Source organism: Stegostoma tigrinum, chromosome 31 (assembly GCF_030684315.1).
Source record: "Stegostoma tigrinum isolate sSteTig4 chromosome 31, sSteTig4.hap1, whole genome shotgun sequence".
Lineage (NCBI taxonomy): Eukaryota > Metazoa > Chordata > Chondrichthyes > Orectolobiformes > Stegostomatidae > Stegostoma > Stegostoma tigrinum.
The window spans coordinates 41,526,516-41,552,010 of NC_081384.1; the positions used below are offsets into that span (position 1 = coordinate 41,526,516).

Consider the following 25,495-nt stretch of genomic DNA (forward strand, 5'->3'; position numbering starts at 1 on the left):
AGAGAGACCACTCTCTCTGTGACTCCCTTCTCCGCTCCACACTCCCCTCCAACCCCACCACATCCGGCACTTTCCCCTGCAACTGCAGGATGTGCTACACTTGCCCGCACACCCCCTCCTTCACCCCCATCCCAGGCCCAAAGATGACTTTCCACATCAAGCAGATGTTCACCTGCACATTTACCAATGTGGTCTCCTGCATCCGCTGTACCCATTGTGGTTTCCTCTACATCGGGGAAACCAAGCGGAGGCTTGGGGACCACTTCTCAGAACACCTACACTCAGTTTGCAATAAACAAGTGCACCTCCCAGTCGCAAACCATTTCAACACCCCCTCCCACTCCTTAGACAACATGTCCATCCCGGGCCTCTTGCAGTGCCATAATGATGCCACCCGAAGGTTGCAGGAACAGAAACTCATATTCCACTTGGGAACCCTGCAGTCCAATGGTATAAATGTGAATTTCACAAGCTTCAAAATCTCCCCTGCCCCCACTGCATCCCAAAACCAGCCCAGCTGTTCCCCACCTCCCTAACCTGTTCTTCCTCTCATCTATCCCCTTCTCCCACGTCAAGCGTCATCTCATTTCCTACCTACTAACCTCATCCTGTCCCCTTTTCCTGTCTGTCCTACGCGGACTGACCTATCCCCTCGCTACCTCCCCACCCATACTCTCTACCTATCTTCTCCTCGAAGCATCTTCGATCCGCCTCCCCCTCTCTCCCTATTTATTTCAGAACCCTCTCCCCATCGTCCTCTCTGATGAAGGGTCTAGGCCCGAAACGTCAGCTTTTGAACTCCTAAGATGCTGCTTGGGCTGCTGTGTTCATCCAGCCCCACACTTTGTTATCTTGTACATCCACAACTCTGATGGCATTCACAATTAGTAACTGTCTCAGTTTCGACTCTTTAACATTGATGCATGGCCTCCCACAGTTCTGATCCTCTGACAGTGCTGCAATTCCTAGGTACTGAGCCCCTAAATGCGTGACACATCCTCAAATCTGACTCTTTGACAATGAGGCACTCGCTCAGTTCTGACTCTCTGACAATGAGGTTCTCTCTCACTCCCACCCTCTCACTTTGCTGCAATATGTAAGAGTGACTTCTTTCTCTCAGGTAAGAAGACAGCAAGCTTCAGCAGGAACAGCGGTTGAATCGAGTGACAGTCGCTTACAGCAGGGAGAGGAGGTCAAAATCGTCATGCAGGATGATCGAGCTGATTCTACATAATACCTGCTCGACATTTTTTCTGAATATATTTTCTCAGATTGGAATCATGTAATTCTACTAACTGTTACGATGCATGCAATTACATCAAGTCAAAGGGTCAATGAACGAGGCGGTAATGACATCAAGACTGTGAATGAGAGATAATGGGAACTGCAGATGCTGGAGAATCCAAGGTAACAAAGTGTGGAGCTGGATGATCACAGCAGGCCAAGCAGCATCTCAGGAGCACAAAAGCTGATGTTTTGGGCCTAGACCCTTCATCAGAGAGGGGGATGGGGAGAGGGTTCTGAAAAAATTGGGAGAGAGAGGGAGGTGGACCAAAGATGGATAGAGGAGAAAATAGGTGGAGAGCACAGTATAGGTGGGGAGGGGATAGGTCAATCCGGGGAGGACGAACAGGTCAAGGAGGTGGGATGAGGTTGGTAGGTGGGAAATGGAGGTGCGGCTTGAGGTGGGAGGAGGGGATAGGTGAGAGAAAGAACAGGTTAGGGAGGCAGGGACGAGCTGGGCTGGTTTGGGGATGCAGTGGGGGAGGGGGAGGTTTTGAAGCTGGTGAAGTTCACATTGATACCATTGGGCTGCAGGGTTCCCAAGCAGAATATGAGTTGCTGTTCCTGCAACCTTTGGGTGGCATCATTGTGGCACTGCAGGAGGCCTATGATGGACATGTCATCTAAGGAATGGGAGGGGGAGTTAAAATGGTTCACGACTGGGAGGTGCAGTTGTTTATTGCGAGCCAAGTGGAGGTGCTCTACAAAGCGGTCCCCAAGCTTCCGCTTGGTTTCTCCATTGTAGAGGAAGCCACACCGGGTACTGTGGCTGCAGTATACCACATTGGCAGATGTGCAGGTGAACATCAGCTTAAGATGGAAAGTCCTCTTGTGGCCTGCGATGGGGGTGAGGGAGGAGGTTTGGGGGCAGGTATAGCACTTCCTGCGGTTGCAGGGGAAGTTGCAGGTGTGGTGGGGTTTGAGGGGAGTGTGGAGTGGACAAGGGAGTCATGGAGACAGTGGTCTGTCTGGAAGGCAGACAAGGGTGGGGATGGAAAATTGTCCTGGGTGGTGGGGTCGTATTGCAGATGGCGGAAGTGTCGGAGGATGATGCGTTCTATCCGTAGGTTGATGGGGTGGTATGTGAGGATGAGGGTGATTCTCTTAGGGCGGTTATTGCGGGGGCAGGGTGTGAGGGATGTGTTGGGGGAAATGCGGGAGACACGGTCAAAGGCATTCTCAACCACTGTGGTGGGGGGGGGTGCAGGTTTCAGTCCTTGAAGAACGCGGACATCGAGGATGTGTGGGAGTGGAATGCCTCATCCTGGGAGCAGATGTGGCAGTGGCAAAGGAATTGAGAATAGGGGATGGAATTTTTGCAGGGGGGTGGGTGGGAGGAGGTGTATTCTAGGTAGCTGTGGGAGTCGCTGGGCTTGGAATGGACATGAGCTTCTAGCTGGTTGCCTGAGATGGAGACAGAGAGGTCCAGGAAGGTGAGGGATGTGTTCGAGATGGCCCAGGTGAACTTGAGGTTGGGATGGAAGGTGTTGGTGAAATGGATGAACTGTTCGAGCAAGAGGCGGCGCCGATACAATCATCAATGTAACGGAGGAAGAGGTGGGGTTTGGGGCCAGTGTAGGTGCGGAAGAGGGACTGTTCCATGTAACCTACAAAGAGGCAGGCATAGCTTGGGCCCATGCAGGTACCCATGGCCATCCCCTTTGTATGTAAGAAGTGGGAGGAATCGAAAGAGAAGTAGTTGAGGGTGAGGACGAGTTCGGCTAGGCGGATGAGGGTGTCGGTGGAGGGGGACTGGTCGAGCCTGCGGGACAGGAAGGAGCAGAAGGCCTTAAGGCCATCTGCATGAGGAATGCAGGTGTATAGGGACTGGACGTCCATGGTGAAAATGAGGTGGTGGGGGCAGGGAATTGGAAGTTCTGGAGAAGTTGGAGGGCGTGGGTGGTATCACGGACATAGGTGGGGAGTTCCTGGATCAAGGGCGAGAAAATGGAGTCCAGATAGGTGGAGATGAGTTTGGTGGGGCAGGAGCAGGCGGAGACAATAGGTCAGCCAGGGCAGGCGGGTTTGTGGATTTTGGGAAGGAGATAGAAGCGGGCGGTGTGGGGTTGGGGAACAGTGAGGTGTGAGGCTGTTGTTGGGAGGTCCCCAGAGGTGATGAGGTCATGGATGGTATTGGAGATGATGGTTTGGTGCTCGGGGGTGGTTTGATGTTGAGGTTGGGGTTGGAGCGGAGGAAGCGGAGGGCTGCCCGTTCTGCGGGGGAGAGGTTGGAGTCGGTGAGAGGGGTGGAGAGGTTGAGGCGGTTGATGTCTCGACAGAAGTTGGAAATGAAGAGGTCGAGAGAGAGTAGGAGGCCTGGGGGTGGTGTCCAGGAGGAGGACTTGTGTTGGAGGCGGGTGAAGGGGTCAGTGGAGGGAGGGTTCGGCTCCCGGTTAGAGAAGTAAGCATGGAGGCGACGGTGGCAGAAAAACTGCTCTATGTCCAAATGTAACATAATGAAATGTGAGGCTGGATGAACACAGCCGGCCCAGCAGCATCTCAGGAGCACAAAAGCTGACGTTTCGGGCCTAGACCCTTCATCAGAGACGAAAAGGAGATGGGGGGTAAGGCTTGAAGTGGGAGAGTGGATAGGTGGGAGGAAGGACAGGTTAGTGAGGCGGGGATGAGCTGGGCTGCTTTTGGGATGTGGTAACGGGAGGGGAAATTTTGAAGCTTGTGAAGTACGCACTGATACCATGAGGCTGCAGTGTTCTCAAGTCAAATAAGTGGTACTGTTCCTGCAACCTTTGGGTGACATTGTTGTGGCACTGCAGGAGGCCCAGGATGGACACTCCATCTGAGGAATGGGAGAGGTAGTTGAAATGGTTGGTGACTGGGAGGTTCAGTTGTTTAGTGTGAACCTAGCTTCCACTTGGTTTCCCTGATGTGGAGGATTAGATTAGATTAGATTCCCTACAGTGTGGAAACAGGCCCTTCAGCCCAACAAGCCCACACCTCCCCTTTGCAGCAACCTACACAGACCCATCCCCCATAACCCACGCACCCCTGAACACTATGGGCAATTTAGCATGGCCAATCCACCTAGCCTGCACATCTTTGGACTGTGGGAGGAAACGGGAGCACCCTCGTAGGAGGACGCCCACATAGATAGTGCGAACTGCCAATTTTGGGGAATCTGAGATAACAAGGTGTAGAGCTGGATGAACACAACAAGCCAAGCAGCATCATCCAGCTCGACACCTGTTATCTCAGATTCTTTCGTGTCCATTTTCTGACAAAAGGTCGAGACCAAAAACGTCAGCTTTCCTACTCCTCTGATGCTGCTCGCCTGCTGTGCTCATTCAGCTCTACACCTTGTTATCATAGAGACTATACATGTTAGGTGTCTTTGCTACATCATGTTTTCTAAGTGTCATAACCTATATGACAATGTGTATCAGCTCTGAACTTACATGAATGGCTTCAACATACAAATAATTTTAATGTGAATAAATTTACATTTGGATTCTGGTGAAATAAATAGAAATCTAGACTTGTTTGAAAATTAAATCAACTTGATTAAGTCAGTCATATAATTGGCATAAAAATAGAAGAAATTAATCCTCTTCACAATCTTGGAGATGTGTTTGTTTGGAATTAGGGTGTTGAAGGTGGAGATGTGGTCAATAAGTAGGAGCTTGACGTAGATGTCCTTATTATCTGGATGTTCCAGAGAAGCGTGGAAAGCCAAGGAGAGCGCATCTACCATGGATCTGCTGCATCAGTCGGTGAATTGCAGTGGATCAAGGTAATGTGGGAGGCTGGAGTTGATGCGACCCATGACCAACCTCTCAAAGCAGCTCATAGTTATAAATATGGATGTAAGATCCACTGGGCAGTAGTCATTGAGGCTTATGGAAAAAATTGCTGACATTCACTGCAGGGATCTTTAAAGCATTAGCACGAACATCAGAAAATTGGAGAAGCCTCGAGCACAGGTAGCTGAGGGTAGGGATGGTGGGTATTACAGAAATCAAAGAGTGCGAGCGAGAGAGAGAGAGAGAGTCAGAGATCATAGTGAGCAAATGATTAGCCTGGTAGGCAGTGGAAAATACATGATTTTACATGGAACTTGCAGACATCTTCGAAAAACAGGACATTGAGTTTTCAAAGATTTGGAAATTAGTGTTATAGTTGATTTAGAGTGAATCAAATTACTGTTCAGTTTGGTTATGGCTTTTGATGAATGGATGGTCTCTTTGAGATTGAAATTGGAGAAAGATTTCAAGATTTTTTCATGTTCTTGTCTTTCTGTTGTGCCCCTAGGAAAAAAAGTATTGAAAGTGCCATTAATTTTTTGCATGGCGAGCTGCTGAATATTAACCAGTCTCATACCATTGCCATCACCTTGCCCTTGTGAAGGCAGATATGGATAAAGTTCTCAAAGCTGATAGAAAGTTGAAAGCACTCGCATCCTGTGGAGATGGTAAGTTTCCTTTCTTTAAAAAAAAACTTGCAGCTTAATGAGCATAATAAAGAGCACAGTGGCTCTGGTTAACACTGCTGCCTCACAGCACCAGCAGCTTAGGTTCAATTCCACCCTTTGGTGACGATCTGTGTGGAGTTTGCACATTCTCCATGTGTCTGCATGGGTTTTCTCTGGTTGCTCCAGTTTCCTCCCATAGTCAAAAGATGTGCAAGGTCGGTGGATTGGCCATGCTAAATTTCCCAAGGTGTTCAGTGATGTGTAGGTTAGGTGAGTTACAGGTGGATGAGCCTGGGTGGGATGCTGTGAGGGGCAGTGTGGACATGTTGGGCTGACGGACCTGTTTCCACACTGTAAGGATGCTCTGATTCATGATTCTATGATTTTACTGAGCGCAAAGGTACAATATTAGCTGGTCATATTTGTCTCACCTCTTTACACATTGACAAGAAAGCTTTAATTTCAGTTTCTATGCATTTTCAACGTGTCTGCTGTCTATAACAAGGCTGACTATATCTCCTTCTCTAATGCACATCTCCTGTCCCCTAACACTGAGAGGTGACACTTGCTTTTCATTTAGTACAACAATAAAACAATAGCCTCCATATTACATCCAGTGGCTTCTCTTAACACTCACACACTGTTCTTTTTTTCCTCCAAGTATTGACCACTCATCATTTCTTATTCCTCACTCATCTCTCTCTCATACACTCTCTCTCTCGCGCTCGCTTTCTCTCGCTCTTGCTCTCTCTCTCGCTCGCTCTCTCACACGCTCGCTCTTTATCTCTCCTCTCGCTGTTCTCCCCCATCACTTCACTCACAGGCACAAACAGAAGTTCACAGTCACACTATGTTGCACATGCATATCCTATCCCTCATGCACCAACATACTAGACACACACACACCCCCCGACACGCGCACCCCACGCGCGCACCTGGATCTGAAGGACAATTTGTGGGTATGGTACTCTACAAGTGCGCTAGTCTGCAGCTGAACCAGAAAGCAACCAAAATCCTTGCACAAGGGTTTGCTAATGTTGTGAGGAATTTAAGCTCTAGGCCTGCAAGCATTGGCAATTGAAGAGCAGGTAATTCACTGAGGGGTGAGAAACTAATAAAATAAAAGTTGTATTAGGGGATTTCAACTGCACAACATTAATTGAGATCACATAAAAGTTTGACTTGGGAAATAATTCTTTAAATACATTTGAAAGATTATTTTACATCAACGTGTAGACGAGCTTGTCAGGGACAGTGCAATGCTGGACCTATTTCTGGGACACAAAGCCATTGTTCAGGGTAACAGTGGCTAAGTGCTTTAGTGATAGTGACCATGACAACAGACTTTTCAACATGGGAGAGGAGAATGTCAATCTGTTTAAAAAAAAAACAAAATGTATTTGGTTTGGGGTGAGGCATATTTTATTGAAACAAGGCAAATTGTTGCTTGCTTGATGATTAAAAATCATCCTTTCCAAAACTTTTCCTACAATAGACATAAGGCTCACAGGTCTATAATTACCTGGGTCAAATCTACTGCCCTTCTTGAACAAGGGCACAACATTTGCAACCCTCCAGCCCTCTGGTACTAAACCAGTAGACTTTAAGGACTCAAAGATCAAGGCCAAAGGCTCCGCCACCTCCTCCCTAGCTTACCAGAGAATCCTTGGAAAAATCCCATCTCGCCCAGGGGAGTTATCTACCTTCACACCTTGTAGAATTGATGACACCTCCTCCGTATAACCCCAATCCTTTCAATTCTAGTAGCCTGTAACTCAGTCTTTTCCTCCACAATATTCTCCTTTTCCTGAGTGAAAACAGATGAGAAATATTCATTTAGCACCTCTCCAATCTCCACTGGGCCCATACACAACTTCCCACTTCTGTCTTTGACTGGCCCTATTCCTGTCCTAGTCATCCTCTTACTCCTTACATACATAGAGAAAGCTTTAGGGTTCTCCGTGATTCTACCTGCTCCTTAGGAAGGAGATAGGTCAGTCCAGGGAGGAAGAACAGGTCAAGGGGGCGGGACAATGTTAGCATGTTAGGAGGTAGGAGATGGGGGTTGGGCTTGATGTGGGAGGAGGGGATAGGAGGGAGAAAAGACTGGCTAGGGAGGCGGCGAAGAACTGGACCTGTTTGTTATGGCCCCGTCCTACCTCAGTGCTCATGGCAAGAGTAAGACTCCTGTTTGACATGCTGTGCACTGCATGGAATGGCGGTGATATCAGATTCATTGATGATTGAGAATCAAAAGAATATGACGATAAGATTTAAAATCAAAATATCATTGAACACTTCAAGGAATGTATTACAGGAAAAGGGGGCAAGCATGAATGTCTAATAAAATTGAATACACTCTGAAGGCGGTGGCACAGATGAAACAGACCTGTGTGATAAAACTTAGCACAAATTTCACATTGAATGGACCAGTTTAAACAGGCTGGAGGAAGCAGACATGCCAGCTCAAACTTTTGAATTTGTGCACTCTGTTCATGAACATCAGCAAAATTGTGGGAAACCAGTTTATTCTTTCTCTTTTATTGCACAGAACCATACGATTACACTAATTTTGTTGAGGAATTTAAAGATTACGAGTCCCGTCCGTTTGACTCGTAGTTTGGGACCATAGGTTGGTACGATCTTCGTTCGAGAAGGAAAAGGGATGTTCCAGATACAGAAAATCGTCAACCCATTTAGTACAAAGTCTGTTTCTGGTTAGTATTAATTAACGCAGTTAACATTTTCAGATCGACATGATTGCAGAATGGAGTCAACAAAAAATTCCATCTGATATTCCACATAAATTTTAAGTGGCTAGTAAAGCAGTTCATTTCTTTTTCACGCTGTCTGCTGCTTTTAAGAATGGTTGTCTTATTGTCGAAATGTTTTGCTTCGACTCCATGGCTTCTTCCATTAGCTCACAGTGAAACACGTGTTTCTTGAGCCAAAAATGTATGTTTACCCGGTGTAGCTTGACCAACATTCATCTTCCAATGCCATGCTCATTCAAGGTCTTCGATATGCCTCTATCACCACATTCCCCCGCTGCAAACTTGTTGATGCCCTTGATGTTTTGAAGCTCCATGTACCTTCATTTTGCTTTGCTTTGTTCGTCAAAATATATAATTGAGTAATCGAAGAAGGACATTTTCGCTCCTAGTGAGTTGCAAACCTAGTGTCAATTGATCTCAAGAGGCCTGTAAAAATATTTGCAGTTATCTAAATTGGATAATGCCATCATTCAGACACCTTGTTGTAAGTTTTTTTTTAAATATACAAGTCCCTGATAAAGATTCACTCACATATAGATTAGAATACATTTAGATTAGATTCCCAACAGTGTGGAAACAGGCCCTTTGGCCCAACAACGTTGGAAACCCACGTAGACATGGGGAGAATGTGCAAACTCCACACAGACAGTCACCCGAGGCAGTAATCAAACCCGGGTCCCTGGCGCTATAAAGCAGCAGTGCTAACCAGTGAGCCACTGTGCCACCCCAAGACATTCAAAGACATTCTCAGTGAAATAATCTCGTGCTGTATCAGCATATTCTAGCATTATTTTTCACAGTATATCAAGTCATAACGAAGAGAACAATTTTCAACTTAGTAGTTAGATTTTGTTTGCCAAAGGGGTTGATTATTTCTCACATTAATGCTGAGGTTTTTATTTGTGCTCACTCATTTTCACCTGGGATAGGATCATTTACAAAAGGATTCCCTTCAGATTGATTGTCTTTAATTATACATTAAATTGAAATAGTCTCTTTGTTGTGACTGTTTCTTTTCTGATCTGCTTCAGATCCATGAGCAGAAAGAATGTATCGTGTTTGCCACCAAACAAATTGTGCCAATGGGTTTCATGCAGCCAGCATCAGCCACTCCATATGATTTCTATAATCCAAGTAAGTGACAGCTTACTTTCGGTTTTGTCACCCCATCCTAAGTGGAAGGAGGAGGGAGTGTCACCACAGCCTTCAGTCTGCTATGTTTTGAAGAAGGCTTCAAGGTATTGCATTCCTGCCTAACAGAAACTTTTTGAACACGCCTCAGGCAGTGCCTTTCCAAATGGCCCATTGGCAAGAAACAGTGAAAAGAGATAAAGGGTTATTTTTCATGTTGGCAACTTGTAACCAATGGGGTTTCAGGGGGATCAGCGCTAGGATCATGACTGTTACAGTAAATGTTGTTGACTTGGATGAAAGAAGTGAATGCACTGTCGTCAGTCTACAGACAAGACAAAAACAGGTGAAAGGCATGTTGTGACAGGAATACAAGTAGCTTACAGAGTGATCTTGAGAGGTTAAGTAAGTGGGCAAAAGGTTCTTAAATGGAGCATTATGTGGGGAAAACACTAGGTTGTTTATTTTGGAAAGAAAAGCAAAAGAGCAGAATATTTACAAATGGAATAACTGCATAACTGCAGTAAAAGCAAGCTGCAACGTAAAGGGACTTAGAGCTATTGTGCACAAAACAGAAGAAAACACACAAGGACAGCAGATAATTAAGAAGGCTAATGGAATGTTGGCCATTATTTCAAGGGCATTGGAGCATAAGAGTACTAAAGTATGACTGCAATTGTAAAAGATGTTGGTGAGAACACATCTGGAGTATGTTTACAGTTTTGGTCCCCTTATTGAAGGAAATATATCATTTAATTGGAAGCAATTCAGAGAAAGTTGACTGGAATGATCCCTAGTCTTGAAGGATTGTCTTGTGACCAAAGGCTAAACAGGTTGAGCTTCAATCCACTGGAGTTTAAAAGAGTGAGAGGTGATCATGCTGAGAGATGTCGGATATTTAAGGGTCTTGACAGGGTAAATGCTGAGAGCATTGTGTTTCCCTCACGGAAGAGGTTAGGACCAGAGGGCGTAGACTCAAAATAAAGATGCACCAGTTTACAACTGAGATAAGAAGGAATTTCTTCTTTCAGAGCGCTGAGTGTCTTTGGAACACCTGGCCAATAGATATCTATGATGGAAAAGTCCGAAAGCATGCATAAGACTGAGATAAATACATTCTTGGCAAGTTATGGGTGTTCAAGGGTGACGGTGAAAGGACAGCAAAGTGGGTATGCAGAGTATTACATCAACCATTATCCTATTGGATGGAGGATCAGGTCAAAGGACCTATTTCTATTGGCCATGTAGTCTTAAACGATGATATTTGGTAACTAGAAGGACAAGAACGATAGATAAATGGGGACCCATCAGCAGTATGTTCCTATTCAAGCTACTGATGATCCTGAAACTGAAATATATCTCAGTTCCCTCATGGTTAAAATCATGAAACCGACTTCCTAACAGGATTGTGAATCTAGTTACACAAAATTGAAGCTAGCTCATCCTGACTTCCTCAATGGCAACGAGGCCCAGTGATGTCAACATCTCGGAAATGAATTCAAAGATGATGTCTTTGTCAAAGATGATATTTCTAGAACAAGCCAAGGTACATTAACTTGATTTTGCAGGCAGTTTCGGTGGTCTGTCAAGACTTGAGACGATCTCTAACCCAGGCTATGCTGTCTCAAAAAATTCAAGTATAACCGGTGGGTCATTGGGCTGCGGCATTGAGCTGATTCCAATCGGTTGTGGAGCCTTCTTTTACTCCAGGATTTGAAATATAATGTCCTGGCTGCTGCAGCAATGCGTTGTGAGTGTGTGTTGCATTTTAATTTGAATGGAAGACTTTTAAAAACAAAAGCCTGCCTTCACAGGCAAATTCCAAGTTCTGAAGCATTTTCAATAATTTTCGATTTAATAACGATGGCCCAATTAGTGCTCCAAAAACAGAGTTCTACGATTTAGTTAACAGGATTCAATTATGCGAGTATATAGAAGGTGGTGGGAGCTTATTTTTTGAACAGCTGTTGTCTATGTGCTGTGGGTACTCTCAATGTCATGACAGAGCGAAATGCAGGGTTGTCACACAGGAATCCTATCTTACTTTTGCCTTTGTCCCTCTAAATGGAAGTGGTTGTGAATTAGAAAATGCTGTTGATGGATTTTGGTGAATTCCCTTGCCTTGTATGTACTTCGCAAGTGCACCATCTCGTATGTGTTCAGATTAATTTCCATTTGCCACACAAATCAATCTGACCTGCCTGTTTACATCACCCTGCAATCCTGGGCTCTCTTTGTCACAAGTTACCATCTCAGCAATTTTCATATGTTTGACAAACTTACTGATCACCCCTCTTAACATTTAAGTCTAAATCATTCTGGCAGTGAGCGCTCGAACAATAATCCCTGGAGAGCCTCACTGGACACAGACTTTCAGTCATGAAACATGGATCAACCATAACCTTCTGCTTCCTGCCAACTCAGCCCATTCTGAGTCCAACTTGCCAAATAAAGTCAGAGTCATCGAGCTGTAGAACATGGAAATGGACCCTTTGGTCCAACTTGTCCATGTCAACCAGATATCCTAATTAATCCAGTCCCATTTTCCAGCGTTTGCTACATAGCCATCTTAACCCCCCTCATTCATATCCCCTTCCAGATGCCTCACAAATGTTGTAATTTTACCAGCCTCCACCACTCCCTCTGGGAACCAAGTGTGGAGCTGGATGAACACAGCAGGCCAAGCAGCATCTTAGGAGCACAAAAGCTGACGTTTCGAGTCGAGACCCTTCATCAGAAAAGGGGAATGGGGAGAGGGTTCTGAAAGAAATAGGGAGCGAGAGGGAGGCGGATCGAATATTAAGAGAATGCTCCAGGGTCAATGATGAACAGGTGCTGAAGTCTTGCAGAGTAAGTACTGAGGGAGTGCTGCATTATCAGTGTCATCTCGGAGGTAGCTCCACACTGTCGTTTGGCCAATATTTGGGGAGTGTTGCACTGTCGGAGGTCACTACTGAGGGAGTACTGCACTGTCAGAACAGTCAGCCATGATGGAGTGCTGCACTGTCAGAGTGTCAATATTAAGAGTATGCTACACTGTTAGACAGTCTATGATGAGCGAGTGATGCACTGTGCGACATTCCCTCAATTCTGATCCCATTACAATGAGGCACCGCATAAGTATGGCCCTCTGACAAAGTCGGGCAGCCTCAGAACTGAGGGGGTGATGCAATGAGGTGATCAGCACTGAAGGAGTGCTGCACTGAGGGGTGTCAGGACTGAGTAGGAGTCTGCACTGAGGGAGTGCCGAATTGAAGGGGGTCAGCACTGCAGGAGTGCTGTTCTGAGGGGGATCAGGACTGAAGGGTGTCAGCACTGAAGCAGGTCAGTATTAAGGGAGTGCTGCGCTGAGGGGTTCAGAAGAAAGGGTGTGCTACACTGAATGGGTCAGCACTGAGGGAGAGCTGCACTTTAACGTGTTCAATATTAGTGTGTACTGCACTGTGAAAGGGTCAGTATGAGGGCAGCACTGCAATATCAGAGAGGCAATGATGAGTATATGATGCACTGCTGAAGGGTTAAATTTGAAGTGGTGTCCCATGGTCCGAGTGTCAATGGTAAGAGAGCATGGCATTCTCAGAGAGTTATTGCTGAGAGAATACCAGGATATCAGAGGGTTAAAACTGTGGCAGAAAATCAGCCATCAGAGAGTATGCACTGTTGGAGGGTCAGTACTGACGGAGTGCCTCATAATCAGAGCGTCATTTGTCTGGCAGTGCTGGAAAAGCTCAGCAGGTCTGGCAGCATCTGTGGAGGTGAAAACAGAGCTACCGTTTCGGTACCGTTTCGTTCCAGTGACCCTTCCTCAGAACTGTTTTGAGGAAGTTCCTCAGTTTTCGTTCCTGATTTACAGCATCCGCAGTTTTGTTTATTTTTGTCAGGCAGTGCCGGTTTGTTCGTGCACCACTCCCTCGACGCAGGCCCTGTGACAGTGAACCGCCTCACAGGACAGAACCTCAGTTCATCAATCCCCACAAAATGGACCTCTTAAAGTCTGCTATATCCTTTGTAGTGATCTTCGCAGTTGCTGCACTCCCCAGAGTGTTGCACACCCTTGGCATCAATCCATTGGCAGTTTCAGCGTTCCCTTCATATTGACCAACTCACAGTGCAGCACTCCCCTAATATCAAACACGTGAAAGTGAAGCACTCCATTATTATTAATATTGACGATCTGACAGTACAGCCCACCTCAGTGCTGACCCTCCGACAGTGCAGCACTCTCTCATTACCCACCCGTTGATAGCATAGCAAAGCTTTAATAATGACACTCTGACAGTGTCACACTCCCTTAACATCGGCCCTTCAACAGTGCAGCACTCCCTCAATGATGACACTGTAACAACGCAGGATTCCCTCAGCAGTCAATCATCACTGACCCTCTGTTAGTGCAGCACACCCCTAATATTGATCCAGTGACAGTGCAGCACTCCCTTAATATTGGTCTTCCGACAGAGTGGCACTTCCTCGATGAAGACACACTAACAATGCAGTTTTCCCTCACTACTGATCTTCTGGCAGTGCAGTATTCTGTCATCATTGACTCCTCGACAGTTCAGCAGCATGCTTCTTACAGACCCTCCAACAGTGCAGCACCCCCTCTGTACGGACTCTAAAACATTAATATTTATCTCCTGATGGGCAGTTTTCTTTCATATCATCCCCGCAAACAAAGCTCTCCCTCATCTTTAACCCACTGACCAGTACAGGACTCCCTTAATATTAACCCGCTACCAGTGTGGCACTTCCTTACAAAATGAACTTCTGACAGTGCAGAGCTCCGACAAAATTATCCCCTGAGTGGCACACCCTGTAATATTGACCCACTGACACAGCAGAACTCCCTCAATATTGTTTTTCTGACAGTACTGCACTACTGATCCTTCGGCAGTGCCCCTTGACATCCATCTTCTGACATTATAGCACTCCCTCAGTACTGTAACAGTGCAGCACTCTCTCAGGACTGATTCTGTGATATTTCAGCACTCCCACATCATTAACCCTCTGACCCTGCAGCCCTCCCTTTATATCAACCCTTCAACAGTGCACTATTTCCTTCAATTTAGACCTCTGATTGTGTGATCCTCCCTCAGTGCGAAACTCTGACAATACAACACTCCCTCTAAAATAACTCTCTGATTAAGCACTTCCTCTGTGCTAACCCTCTGTAAATGGAGCTTTCTCTCATTACTGACCTTTTACAGTGCTGCACTGCTTCAGTACTCACTCACCGAAGCTGCAGTTCTCCATTAATAGTGACCCTCCTCTAATATCAGTCCACTGACAGTGTGGCACTCCCTTAATGCTGACCTGCTCCCGGTGCAGCTCTGCCCTAATATCAAACCTGCAGCTCTATCAGAGTGAGCAAGTGCCCCATTGTCAGCATGTCAATTCTGAGGCAGTGCCCCTATATCAGTGGGTTAATACTGAGGTAGTGCCTATGAGGGTCAGAATTAAGGGAATGCCTCACATTTAGAGAGTCATTACTGAGGGCCAGCCTCATGATCAGCGGGTCAGTGCTGAGGGACTGCCTTATAGCCAGTGGGTCAGGTCTGAGGCAGTAGGTTGACGTAACAGATTTAGAAATGGGGTAGGGGGCACATGATTAGAAGGTCAGTAGTAAGCTATTGCAGCTCTGTCAGACGGCCAGTGCTCAGTGAGTGCCTCATTGACAGAGTGACATAAACATAGAGCACTTTCTCAATTCTAAACCCTAATACTGACCCTCTGAGAATGTGGCACTGCTTCAGCACTGACCTTCTGACAATGAGGCACTGTCAGAGGGTCAGCGTTAAGGGAGTGGCACACCAGCAAAGAAGCACTGCCAGAGAGCTGACCCTCTGGCTACGAGGCACTCCCTCAGTACTGACCGTCCGACAGTACGATACACTCTGGAGTACTGATGACTGACCCTCTGCCATATGTTGACCCTCTGCCATATTTTAACCCTCTGCCATACCGGCATTCCCTCAGCACGAATCTGATGACTAACCGTTTGACAAGGCCATTTGAGAGAGATGTGGTCCCTTACTATTGACCCTCTGATACTGGAGCACTCCCTTAATACTGACCCTCTGACAGTGCAGCACTCTCTTAATAGTGATTAATAGAATCCCGATAGTGTGGAAACAGGCCATTCAGCCCAACAAGTCCACACTGCCGGTGGGTCAGATCTGCGGGCCTGCATCATTGTGAGGGCAGGTGCAGCACTTCCTGCACTTGCAGGAAAAAATGCCAGGTGAGGTGGGGCTGGAGGGGAGTGTGGAGTGGACAAGGGAGTCATGGAGAGAGTGGTCCCTCCAGAAAGCAGATCAGGGTGGGGAGGGAAAAATGTCTTTGGTGCTGGGGTCGGATGCATTCTGGCAGTTCTGATCCTCTGACAAGTCTGCAAAACGCCAGTAATTTTGTACGAATTATTATATTATCAGGAGAGGACTCCCTCGATGCTTACTCCATTAGACAGAGGTTATACCCCAGACCTCTGACAATGAGGCACTCCCTCAGTACCGGATCTCTGACAATGATGCACTCCGTCAGACGTGATCCTCTGACAATGAGGCACATTCTCAGGACTGAAGCTCTGACAATAAGGCGGTCCCTCATAGTTAATTGTGTGACAGTGATGCAATACCTCAGTACTCTCCTTGAATCGTGTAACACTCCAACAAGGGTGGTACGGTGGCTCAGGGATCAGCACTGCTGCCTCAGTGCCAGAGACTCGGGTTTGATTCCACCCTGGGGTAACTGTCTGGACATGTGGAGTACATGAGGCACTCCCTCAGTACTGGACCTCTGACAATGAGGCACTGCCTCAGTACTGGACTTCTGACAATGAGGCACTGCCTCAGGACTGGACCTCTGACAATGAGGCAATCCTTCAGTACTGTATCTCTGACAATGAGGAACTCCCGCAATACTGACCTCTGATAGACCTGTAACATCTCAGTCCTGATGCTCTGACAGTGCTTCAATACCTCAGTGCTGACCACCTAACAATCAGGAACTCCATCAGACCTGACCATCCCATAGAACTGCAATACTTCAGTACTGTCCCTGTAATCGAATGGCCCTCCCTCAATTCTGACCCTATCACCATGAGGCTCTGCCTCAGTACGGAGTGTCTGAAAATGATGCTATCGCTCAGCACAGACCCTGCGACAATGAGGCCCTCCCTCATTCTGACTGTCTCACAGTGATGCAATACGTCATTACTGATTGTGTAATGTGTGGGTCTCTCGCAATTCTAACCCATTTTTAATGAGGCACTGCTTCAGTTTTGACCCTGTGACAATAAAACAGTCCCATAGTTCTGATATGCTGACAGTGATTCAGTACCTCAGTACTGACCGTCTGACAATGAGAGAGTGTGTCAGGACTGTTCCACTGACCATAGGGGAGACCGTCATACTAACCCACCGCATCTGAGGCCCTCCCAGTGCAAAACTATTTCAGTACTGGCCCTTGAAATGTGAGCAACTTCCTTAATTCTGTCCCCCTTAAATGGCAGCACTCCCTCAGCATTGACCCTTTGACAATAACGCACTCCCACATTTCTGACCCTGTGACAATAGAACATAGAACAGTACAGCACAGAACAGGCCCTTCAGCCCACAATGTTGTGCCGACCATTGATCCTCATGTATGCACCCTCAAATTGACCATATACATGTCCAGCAGTCTCTTAAATGACCTCAATGACCTTGCTTCCACAACTGCTGCTGGCAACGCATTCCATGCTCTCACAACTCTCTGCGTAAAGAACCTGCCTCTGACATCCCCTCGATACTTTCCACCAACCAGCTTAAAACTATGACCCCTCGTGCTAGCCATTTCTGCCCTGGGAAATAGTCTCTGGCTATCAACTCTATCTATGCCTCTCATTATCTTGTATACCTCAATTAGGTCCCCTCTCCTCCTCCTTTTCTCCAATGAAAAGAGACCGAGCTCAGTCAACCTCTCTTCATAAGATAAGCCCTCCAGTCCAGGCAGCATCCTGGTAAACCTCCTCTGAACCCTCTCCAAAGCATCCACATCTTTCCTATAATAGGGCGCCCAGAACTGGACGCAGTATTCCAAGTGCGGTCTAACCAAAGTTTTATAGAGCTGCAACAAGATCTCACGACTCTTAAACTCAATCCCCCTGTTAATGAAAGCCAAAACACCATATGCTTTCTTAACAACCCTGTCCACTTGGGTGGCCATTTTAAGGGATCTATGTATCTGCACACCAAGATCCCTCTGTTCCTCCACGCTGCCAAGAATCCTATCCTTAATCCTGTACTCAGCTTTCAAATTCGACCTTCCAAAATGCATCACCTCGCATTTATCCAGGTTGAACTCCATCTGCCACCTCTCAGCCCATCTCTGCATCCTGTCAATGTCCCGCTGCAGCCTACAACAGCCCTCTACACTGTCAACGACACCTCCGACCTTTGTGTCGTCTGCAAACTTGCTGACCCATCCTTCAATTCCCTCATCCAAGTCATTAATAAAAATTACAAACAGTAGAGGCCCAAGGACAGAGCCCTGTGGAACTCCACTCACCACTGACTTCCAGGCAGAATATTTTCCTTCTACTACCACTCGCTGTCTTCTGTTGGCCAGCCAATTCTGTATCCAGGCAGCTAAGTTCCCCTGTATCCCATTCCTCCTGATCTTCTGAAGGAGCCTACCATGGGGAACCTTATCAAATGCCTTACTGAAGCCCATATACACCACATCCACAGCTCGACCCTCATCAACCTTTCTAGTCACATCCTCAAAAAACTCGATAAGGTTTGTAAGGCATGACCTACCCCTCACAAAGCCGTGTTGACTGTATTTGATCAAGCCATGCTCTTCCAGATGGTCATAAATCTTATCCCTCAGAATCCTTTCTAACACCTTGCAGACGACAGACATGAGACTTACCGGTCTATAATTGCCGGGGATTTCCCTATTTCCTTTCTTGAAGAGAGGAATTACATTTGCCTCTCTCCAGTCCTCAGGTACGACTCCAGTGGAGAGCGAGGATGCAAAGATCTTCGCAAGTGGCGAAGCAATTGCATTTCTCGCTTCCCAAAGCAGCCGAGGACAAATCTGATCCGGGCCTGGCGACTTGTCAATCTTAATGTTTGACAAAATGAGGCACTCCCTAACCCCTGATGCTCAGACAGTGCTTCAATACCTCAGTACTGATACTCTGGCACTCCCTCAGTGCTGACCCCACGATAGAACTGTAACACCTCACAACTGACCTGATAATTGTTCAGCACCCTGTCAGTCTGACCCCACTACAATGAGGCACTGGCTCAGTATTGAACGCCTCTGACAAATACATTCCATCAGAACTGAACCTTTGACAAAGAGGGTAAAATTGTATCAGTGATAATGGGAACTGCAGATGCTGGAGAATCCAAGATAACAAAGTGTGGAGCTGGATGAACACAGCAGGCCAAGCAGCATCTCGGGAGCTCTCTGATGAAGGGTCCAGGCCCGAAAGGTCAGTTTTTGTGCTCCTGAGATGCTGCTTGGCCTGCTGTGTTCATCCAGCTCCACACTTTGTTATCTTTGACAAAGAGGGACTGCCTCAGGTCAACCCTGTGATGGAGTCAATCCCTTAGCCCTGAATCTCTGATCATGTGGCTCTGTCTCAGTTCTGTCAACATTACGTTGAGACTTAGCCTCCGGAACGACCCTCTAACAATGAGGCACTCCCTCAAGACTGACCTTACAGCGTGGGGTCACTGCCTCAACACTGACCACTTGAGAACGAGGCACTGGTTAAGAATTGACCTGCTCACAGAGCTGCAATACCTCAGTCCTGACCCTCTCATCAAGGGACACTCGCAGAATTCTGAAACCTTCCGATTGAGGCACTGCCTCAGCGTTCAACCTCTGACAGTAATGCACTCTCTCAGCACTGAGCCACTCTCAGTTCTGCAATACGTCAGCACTGAAGATCTGACAGTGCTTCAATACCTCAGTACGGACCCTATGATAATGAAGCACTCGGTCAGTATGAGCCACTGATAGAAATGCAAAAGCACATCACTGACTATTTAAATGTGTGCGAACCCTCAATTCTGACACTATTACACTGAGCCACTGCCTCAGAATGGACCATCTGACAAAGAGTCACTCCATCAGTTTGGACTGTTTGATAATGAGGCACTAACACAGTACTTACCCTCTGATAGAGCTGCAATACCTCAGCTGGAGCAAACCCTCAACATTACATTGAAGCTGGAGTTCAGGCAGACCCTTTAATAAGAGACACCTCCTCTGTATTAATTCTCTATATTTGACAGAAGATCGGCCCTGTGAGAGGGTCAGTACTGAGGTATTGAAGCTTTGTCAGAAGGGGAATAATGAGTGCGGGCACTGAAGAAGTGCCACATTGACAGGGGTTCAGTCCTGACCCCTGTGAGAGTTCATCATTGTCAGATGGTCAGTACTGAGACAATGCTTCCTTGTAAAAGGATCAGCACTAAAGATCTGCCACACATTTTTAGTGTCAGTATTGAGGAAATGCAGCAATATGAGAGGGTCAGAACTGTGGGAGTGCATTATTGTCAGAAGGTCAAGACTGAGGCAGCACCTCATTCTAAGGTGAGGCAATGCCATACAAATAGAAGGTCAGTCCTGAGATATTGCTACTGTGAGAGGGTCAGAAATAAAGGTGCCTCCTTGTCAGATGGTCAGAACTGAGGGATTGAAGCATTGTCAGAGCTTCAATACTGAGGCAGTGCCTCATTGTCAAAGGGTCAAAACTGTGGGAGTGCGATATTGTCAGAGGATCAAAGCTGAGGCAGTGCCTCATAATAATGGTGCGTTTTTGATGACAGCGTGCATCAAAGTGGTTCTTTTGTGATTCTATCAAGTGCAGTTAAAGGAATGCTTGCCAATTTTCTGAAAGATGAACATTTATTGAGGAAATAAAAGATGGACAAAGAGTAATTAAAAAGAATAAAAAGAAGAGAGTAAAAAACAATAAGCCTCATGTTCTTGTGGCTGTGAGGGACCCCTCGATCAATGGCTGGCCTGGAGGCTGAGGTTGTTCCTGGCACCATTCACGGTCTCAGTCCGAGATGACGTCCAGTGCTGAGGAACAAAATGGTCCCTCTGCTACGGTGTAACAACAACTTGGCAAAGAAAAAAACCAGTTACAGAAATAAAACTAACTGTAAAACAGGAATGCTGACAGGACTCATTCAAAGTCAACCATTTCTCAAATATCAAGAAATGTTACCCTTCAGCCCATCCTATTCATGGGGTTGGAACTGCTAGTACCACACGAATGCAGCATCACGACTGAGGCAATGCAGCACTGTGCGAGGGTCAGTACTAAGGGTCAGTTTTGAGGCAGTGCCTTGATGTAATGGAGTCAGAACATTATTGCCACATGTTCAAGACAGACAGTGTGTTGACCCTCTGTCAATGCTTCAATGCCTCAGTGCCTACCCTCTGATAATGAATCACTCCAACAGTTCTGACCCTATCTTGCAAGACCTCAGTATGACCTTTCTGACCCTATTACAGTGGGCCACTGCTGCAGTATTGACCATCTGATAATGATGCAATACCTCAGTTCTGACCCTCTGACAGTTATGCAACACCTCAGTCCGCACCCTTTCATCATTCGGCACTTCCTCAATTATGAGCCCTTTGTGAGTTAGTTGTGTGGCGAGACTTCATTGCTGCAGTGTCAGTGCTGAGAGCGGGCCTTTTTATTAGCTCATCAGTACCTAAGGTACTGGCTAATTGTCAGCAGGTCAGTTCTGAGGCAGCGTCTCTTTGCCCGAACCCTGACTCTAAACCCAGCCTCAGCCCTAAACCCATACAAACACTCGCCTCAGGCTAACCCTCACCTCAGCATTAACCCTAACCCTAACCCTATCCTCAGCGTAAACCCTCCCTCCCCTCAGCCCTAATGCTGATCCTCAGACTGAACATCTAGTCTCAGCCCTAAAGTGAGCCTCAGCCCTACCACTAGCTATGGCCTCAGCCCTAAAATGAACCGTAACACACAGCCCCAATTAACGCTTCGCCTCAACCCCAACCCTCGCCTAAGCTCCAAGTCTAACCTCAGCCCTAACCTAACCCCCAGTACTTGCCTGCCAGAGAGTTAGTACTGAGGAAGTGCTTTAGTTTCAGAGGTTTCGTCCTGAGAATGTGCTTCGTTTCGTCTCATTGAAATGGGGTCAGAATTGATGGAATGCTACGTGGAATGGTAACAGATTGTAGGACTGTCAGTGGGTCAGATCTGAGGTAGTGCATCAACGGTGGATGGTCAGTCTTGAGGGAGTTCAGAGGATCAACGAAGAGAGAATGCCTCAATGCAATGGTGACAGAACTGAGAGAGGGCCACAGGATTAGAGATATGCCGCATGATTCAAGATGGTAGGAAGTGCCTCATGGTCAGCAGGTCCGTTTTGTGGCCGGTTGCCATAGCTGGAGAGTCAGTTCTGAGGCAGTGCGTCTTTGTCAGAGGGTCTGTACTGAAGCAGTCCCTCATTATTCGAGAGAGTTTGGTGTGAGGCAGTATCTGATTGGTGCAAGGTCAGCCCTAAGGGAGTGCCTCTTTGACACTGACAGAGTGTCATTACCAATGGTGGGCTACAGTATCAAAGGGTGAGTAATGAGGGAATGCTGTGCTGTCGGAGGGTCAACACTGAGGTGGGCTGTACTGTCAGATGGTCAATATTAATAATAATATTAGGGGAGTGCTGCACTGAGTTGGTCCATATTAAGGGAACGCTGAAACTGTCAGTGGGTTGATGCTCAGGGTGTGCAACACTGTCAGAGGGAGTGACGTACTCTCAGTGTCAGCACGAAGGCTGACCTTCACTGTAATTGTGTCAGAATTAAAAGACCAGTCAGAGGATATAAACTGAGGCATTTCAGAGCCATGAGAAGGTCGAAACAGAGGTGTTTCAGATCAGTTTGAGGGTGCCTCATTTTAATGTGGTCAGACTTGAGCAAGTGCTTCATTGTCAGAGGCTCAGAACCAAGTGAGTGCCTCGTTATCAGACACAGTCCTAAAGAGGGCCTTGTTGTTAGTGATAATGGGAACTGCAGATGCTGGAGAATCCAAGATAATGAAATGTGAGGCTGGATGAACACAGCAGGCCCAGCAGCATCTCAGGTTGTTAGTGGCTGTGTTGTAAGGCAATACCTCATTGCTGCAGGATCAGCCTTGAGAGTGTGCCAGTATGGAAGGAGTGCCTAAAAACTGAGGGAGTGCTACACAATGAGAGGTTCAGCTTTGAGTAAGTGCTTCATTGTCACAGAGTTAGTTCTGAGGCAGGGTCACATTGCCTGAGGGTCAATTCTGAGGGTGTATTAGGAGCAGACTGTAAATACTGAGTCAGTACCTCAGTGCATTGGATTCAGAGTTGATGGAGTACAAGATGATTAGAAGTTCAGTCCTGAAGTATTGCAGCTCTGTCAGAGGGTCAGAACTGAGGGGGCAGTGCTTTACTGTCAGCGGATCAGTTCTGAGGCATTACCTCATTGCTGGAGGGTCAGATCTGAACGAGTGTCACATTGTCAGAAGGCCAGTTCTGAATAAGTGACTTTATGTCAGTAGGCCAGTACTCAGTCAGTGGCTCATTTTGAGCAGATCAGAATTGAGGGTTTGCAACACTTTTCGAGATTCAGTCTGGAGATATTACTGCTACACGCCTGAATTGAGGGAGTGCTGCAAGATTGGAGGGTGAAAATAAACCCGAAAACAGTGACCCCTTTCAATAACCTGTAAATCACAGGGATCACTGTAAATAATCCCTAAAACGCAGATCCCTTTGTAGGAGTGCCTCAGTGTAATGTTTTCAGAATTGAGGGAGTGCCACGTGATTACAGATTCACTGCTGATGCAGTAGCTCATTGTCACAGGGTCAGTTCTGAGGCAGGGCTGCTTTGCTGGAGGGTCACTTTTGAGTGAGTGTATTAGTATCAGCACCACCTTGTGGAGACTGTACTTTGTCAGGAACACTTACAATAATCTTTTATTATAAACTAATCTGAAATACTGTTTGACTTGTTAAGGTTACAATACATCCTGAGTCACCTACAGAATACGCACTTGCTCTCCCTGTGTCTCTGGGTAAGCAAAGGTAGTTTCTTTCAGACTACTCTCAGAAATAAAGTGCTGCGCTGGGGGTCAGTATTGAAGGAATGCTCCATTGTTGGAGGATCAGTACTGAGGGAGTGCTGGACTGTCACAGGGCCAACAATATGGGTGTGCTGTGCTTTCAGAAGGTCACAAGCAAACAAGCACTGCCAGACATAAAAAACAAAAGAACTGCGGATGCTGTAAGTCAGGAACAAAAAGAAAGTTGCCGGAAAATCTCAGCAGGTCTGGCAGCATTTGTGCAGGAGAAAACAGAATCAACGTTTCGAGTCCATTGACCGTTCCTCAGAACTGGGGATCTTCCTCAGAACAGTTCTGAGGAAGGGTCACTGGACCCGAAACGTTAGCTCTGTTTTTGCCTCCACAGATGCTGCCAGACCTGCTGAGCTTTTCCAGCACTGCCAGACAAATGACGCTCTGATTATGAGGCACTCCCTCAGTACTGACCCTCCAACACTGCGTACTCTCTGATGACTGATTCTCTGACGGTGCATCTCTGCCACAGTATTAACCCTCCGTCATACTGGTGTTCCCTCAGCAATAACACTCTGAGAATGCCATGCTCCCTTACCATTGACACTCTGGCCGTGGGACACCACTTCAAATTTAACCCTTCAGCAGTGCATCATATACTCATCATTGCCTCTCTGATATTGCAGTGCTGCCCTCATACTGACCCTTTCACAGTGCAGTACACACTAATATTGAACACGTTAAAGTGCAGCTCTCCCTCAGTGCTGACCCATTCAGTGTAGCACACCCTTTCTTCTGAACCCCTCAGCGCAGCACTCCCTTAATACTGACCTGCTTCAGTGCTGACACCCTTCAGTCCTGATCCCCCTCAGAACAGCACTCCTGCAGTGCTGACCCCCTTCAATTCGGCACTCCCTCAGTGCAGACTCCTACTCAGTCCTGACACCCCTCAGTGCAGCACTCCTTCAGTGCTGATCACCTCATTGCATCACCCCCTCAGTTCTGAGGCTGCTCGACTTTGTCAGAGGGCCATACTTATGCGGTGCCTCATTGTAATGGGATCAGAATTGAGGGAATGTCGCACAGTGCATCACTCGCTCATCATAGACTGTCTAACAGTGTAGCATACTCTTAATATTGACACTCTGACAGTGCAGCACTCCATCATGGTTGACTGTTCTGACAGTGCAGTACTCCCTCAGTAGTGACCTCCGACAGTGCAACACTCCCCAAATATTGGCCAAACGACAGTGTGGAGCTACCTCCGAGATGACACTGATAATGCAGCACTCCCTCAGTACTTACTCTGCAAGACTTCAGCACCTGTTCATCATTGACCCTGGAGCATTCTCTTAATATTGATCTCCTGAGACTGAAGCTCTCCCTCAATATTGACCCTCTGAGAGGTTTTGTCTCATCTCCCTTCAGTAGTGTAGCTTGACTTACCACTTACCCATCATGACTTTCTGCGACGCCCCCGCCAACAACATTAACTTTCTGAAACTGTAACACTCCCTTAAGTTTAACCCTCTGACAGTACAGAATTCCTTCATTATTGAAACTCCTACACACAGCACTGATGCTCTGAAGGTGCAGTACTCTCTGAAAATTGGCCCTCCCTCAGTGAAGCGCTCCCCCCGGGCTGACGCCTCTTCAGTACTGAGCTGCACTCAGTGCTGACCCCCCACCGCGAGTGGTGACCTCGCCTAAACTGACCCACTACAGTTCAGCAATCCCTCATTGGTGACGTGCCGCTGAGTGCTCACCCCCGCTTAGTGCAGCTCTCCCACCGTG

At 46.9% G+C, this 25,495-nt stretch overlaps 1 long non-coding RNA gene across 1 annotated transcript in view; it reads left to right on the top strand.

The window, feature by feature from the left end:
- The first annotated feature begins 1,136 nt into the window (after positions 1-1,136).
- Positions 1,137-25,495, top strand: part of LOC125466435 (uncharacterized) — a 43,029-nt gene continuing 18,670 nt past the window's right edge. The window contains exons 1-4 of the long non-coding RNA XR_009442832.1: positions 1,137-1,407; positions 5,551-5,710; positions 8,262-8,427; positions 9,516-9,618. This is a non-coding gene — a long non-coding RNA (uncharacterized LOC125466435). The remainder of the gene's footprint in view (positions 1,408-5,550; positions 5,711-8,261; positions 8,428-9,515; positions 9,619-25,495) is intronic.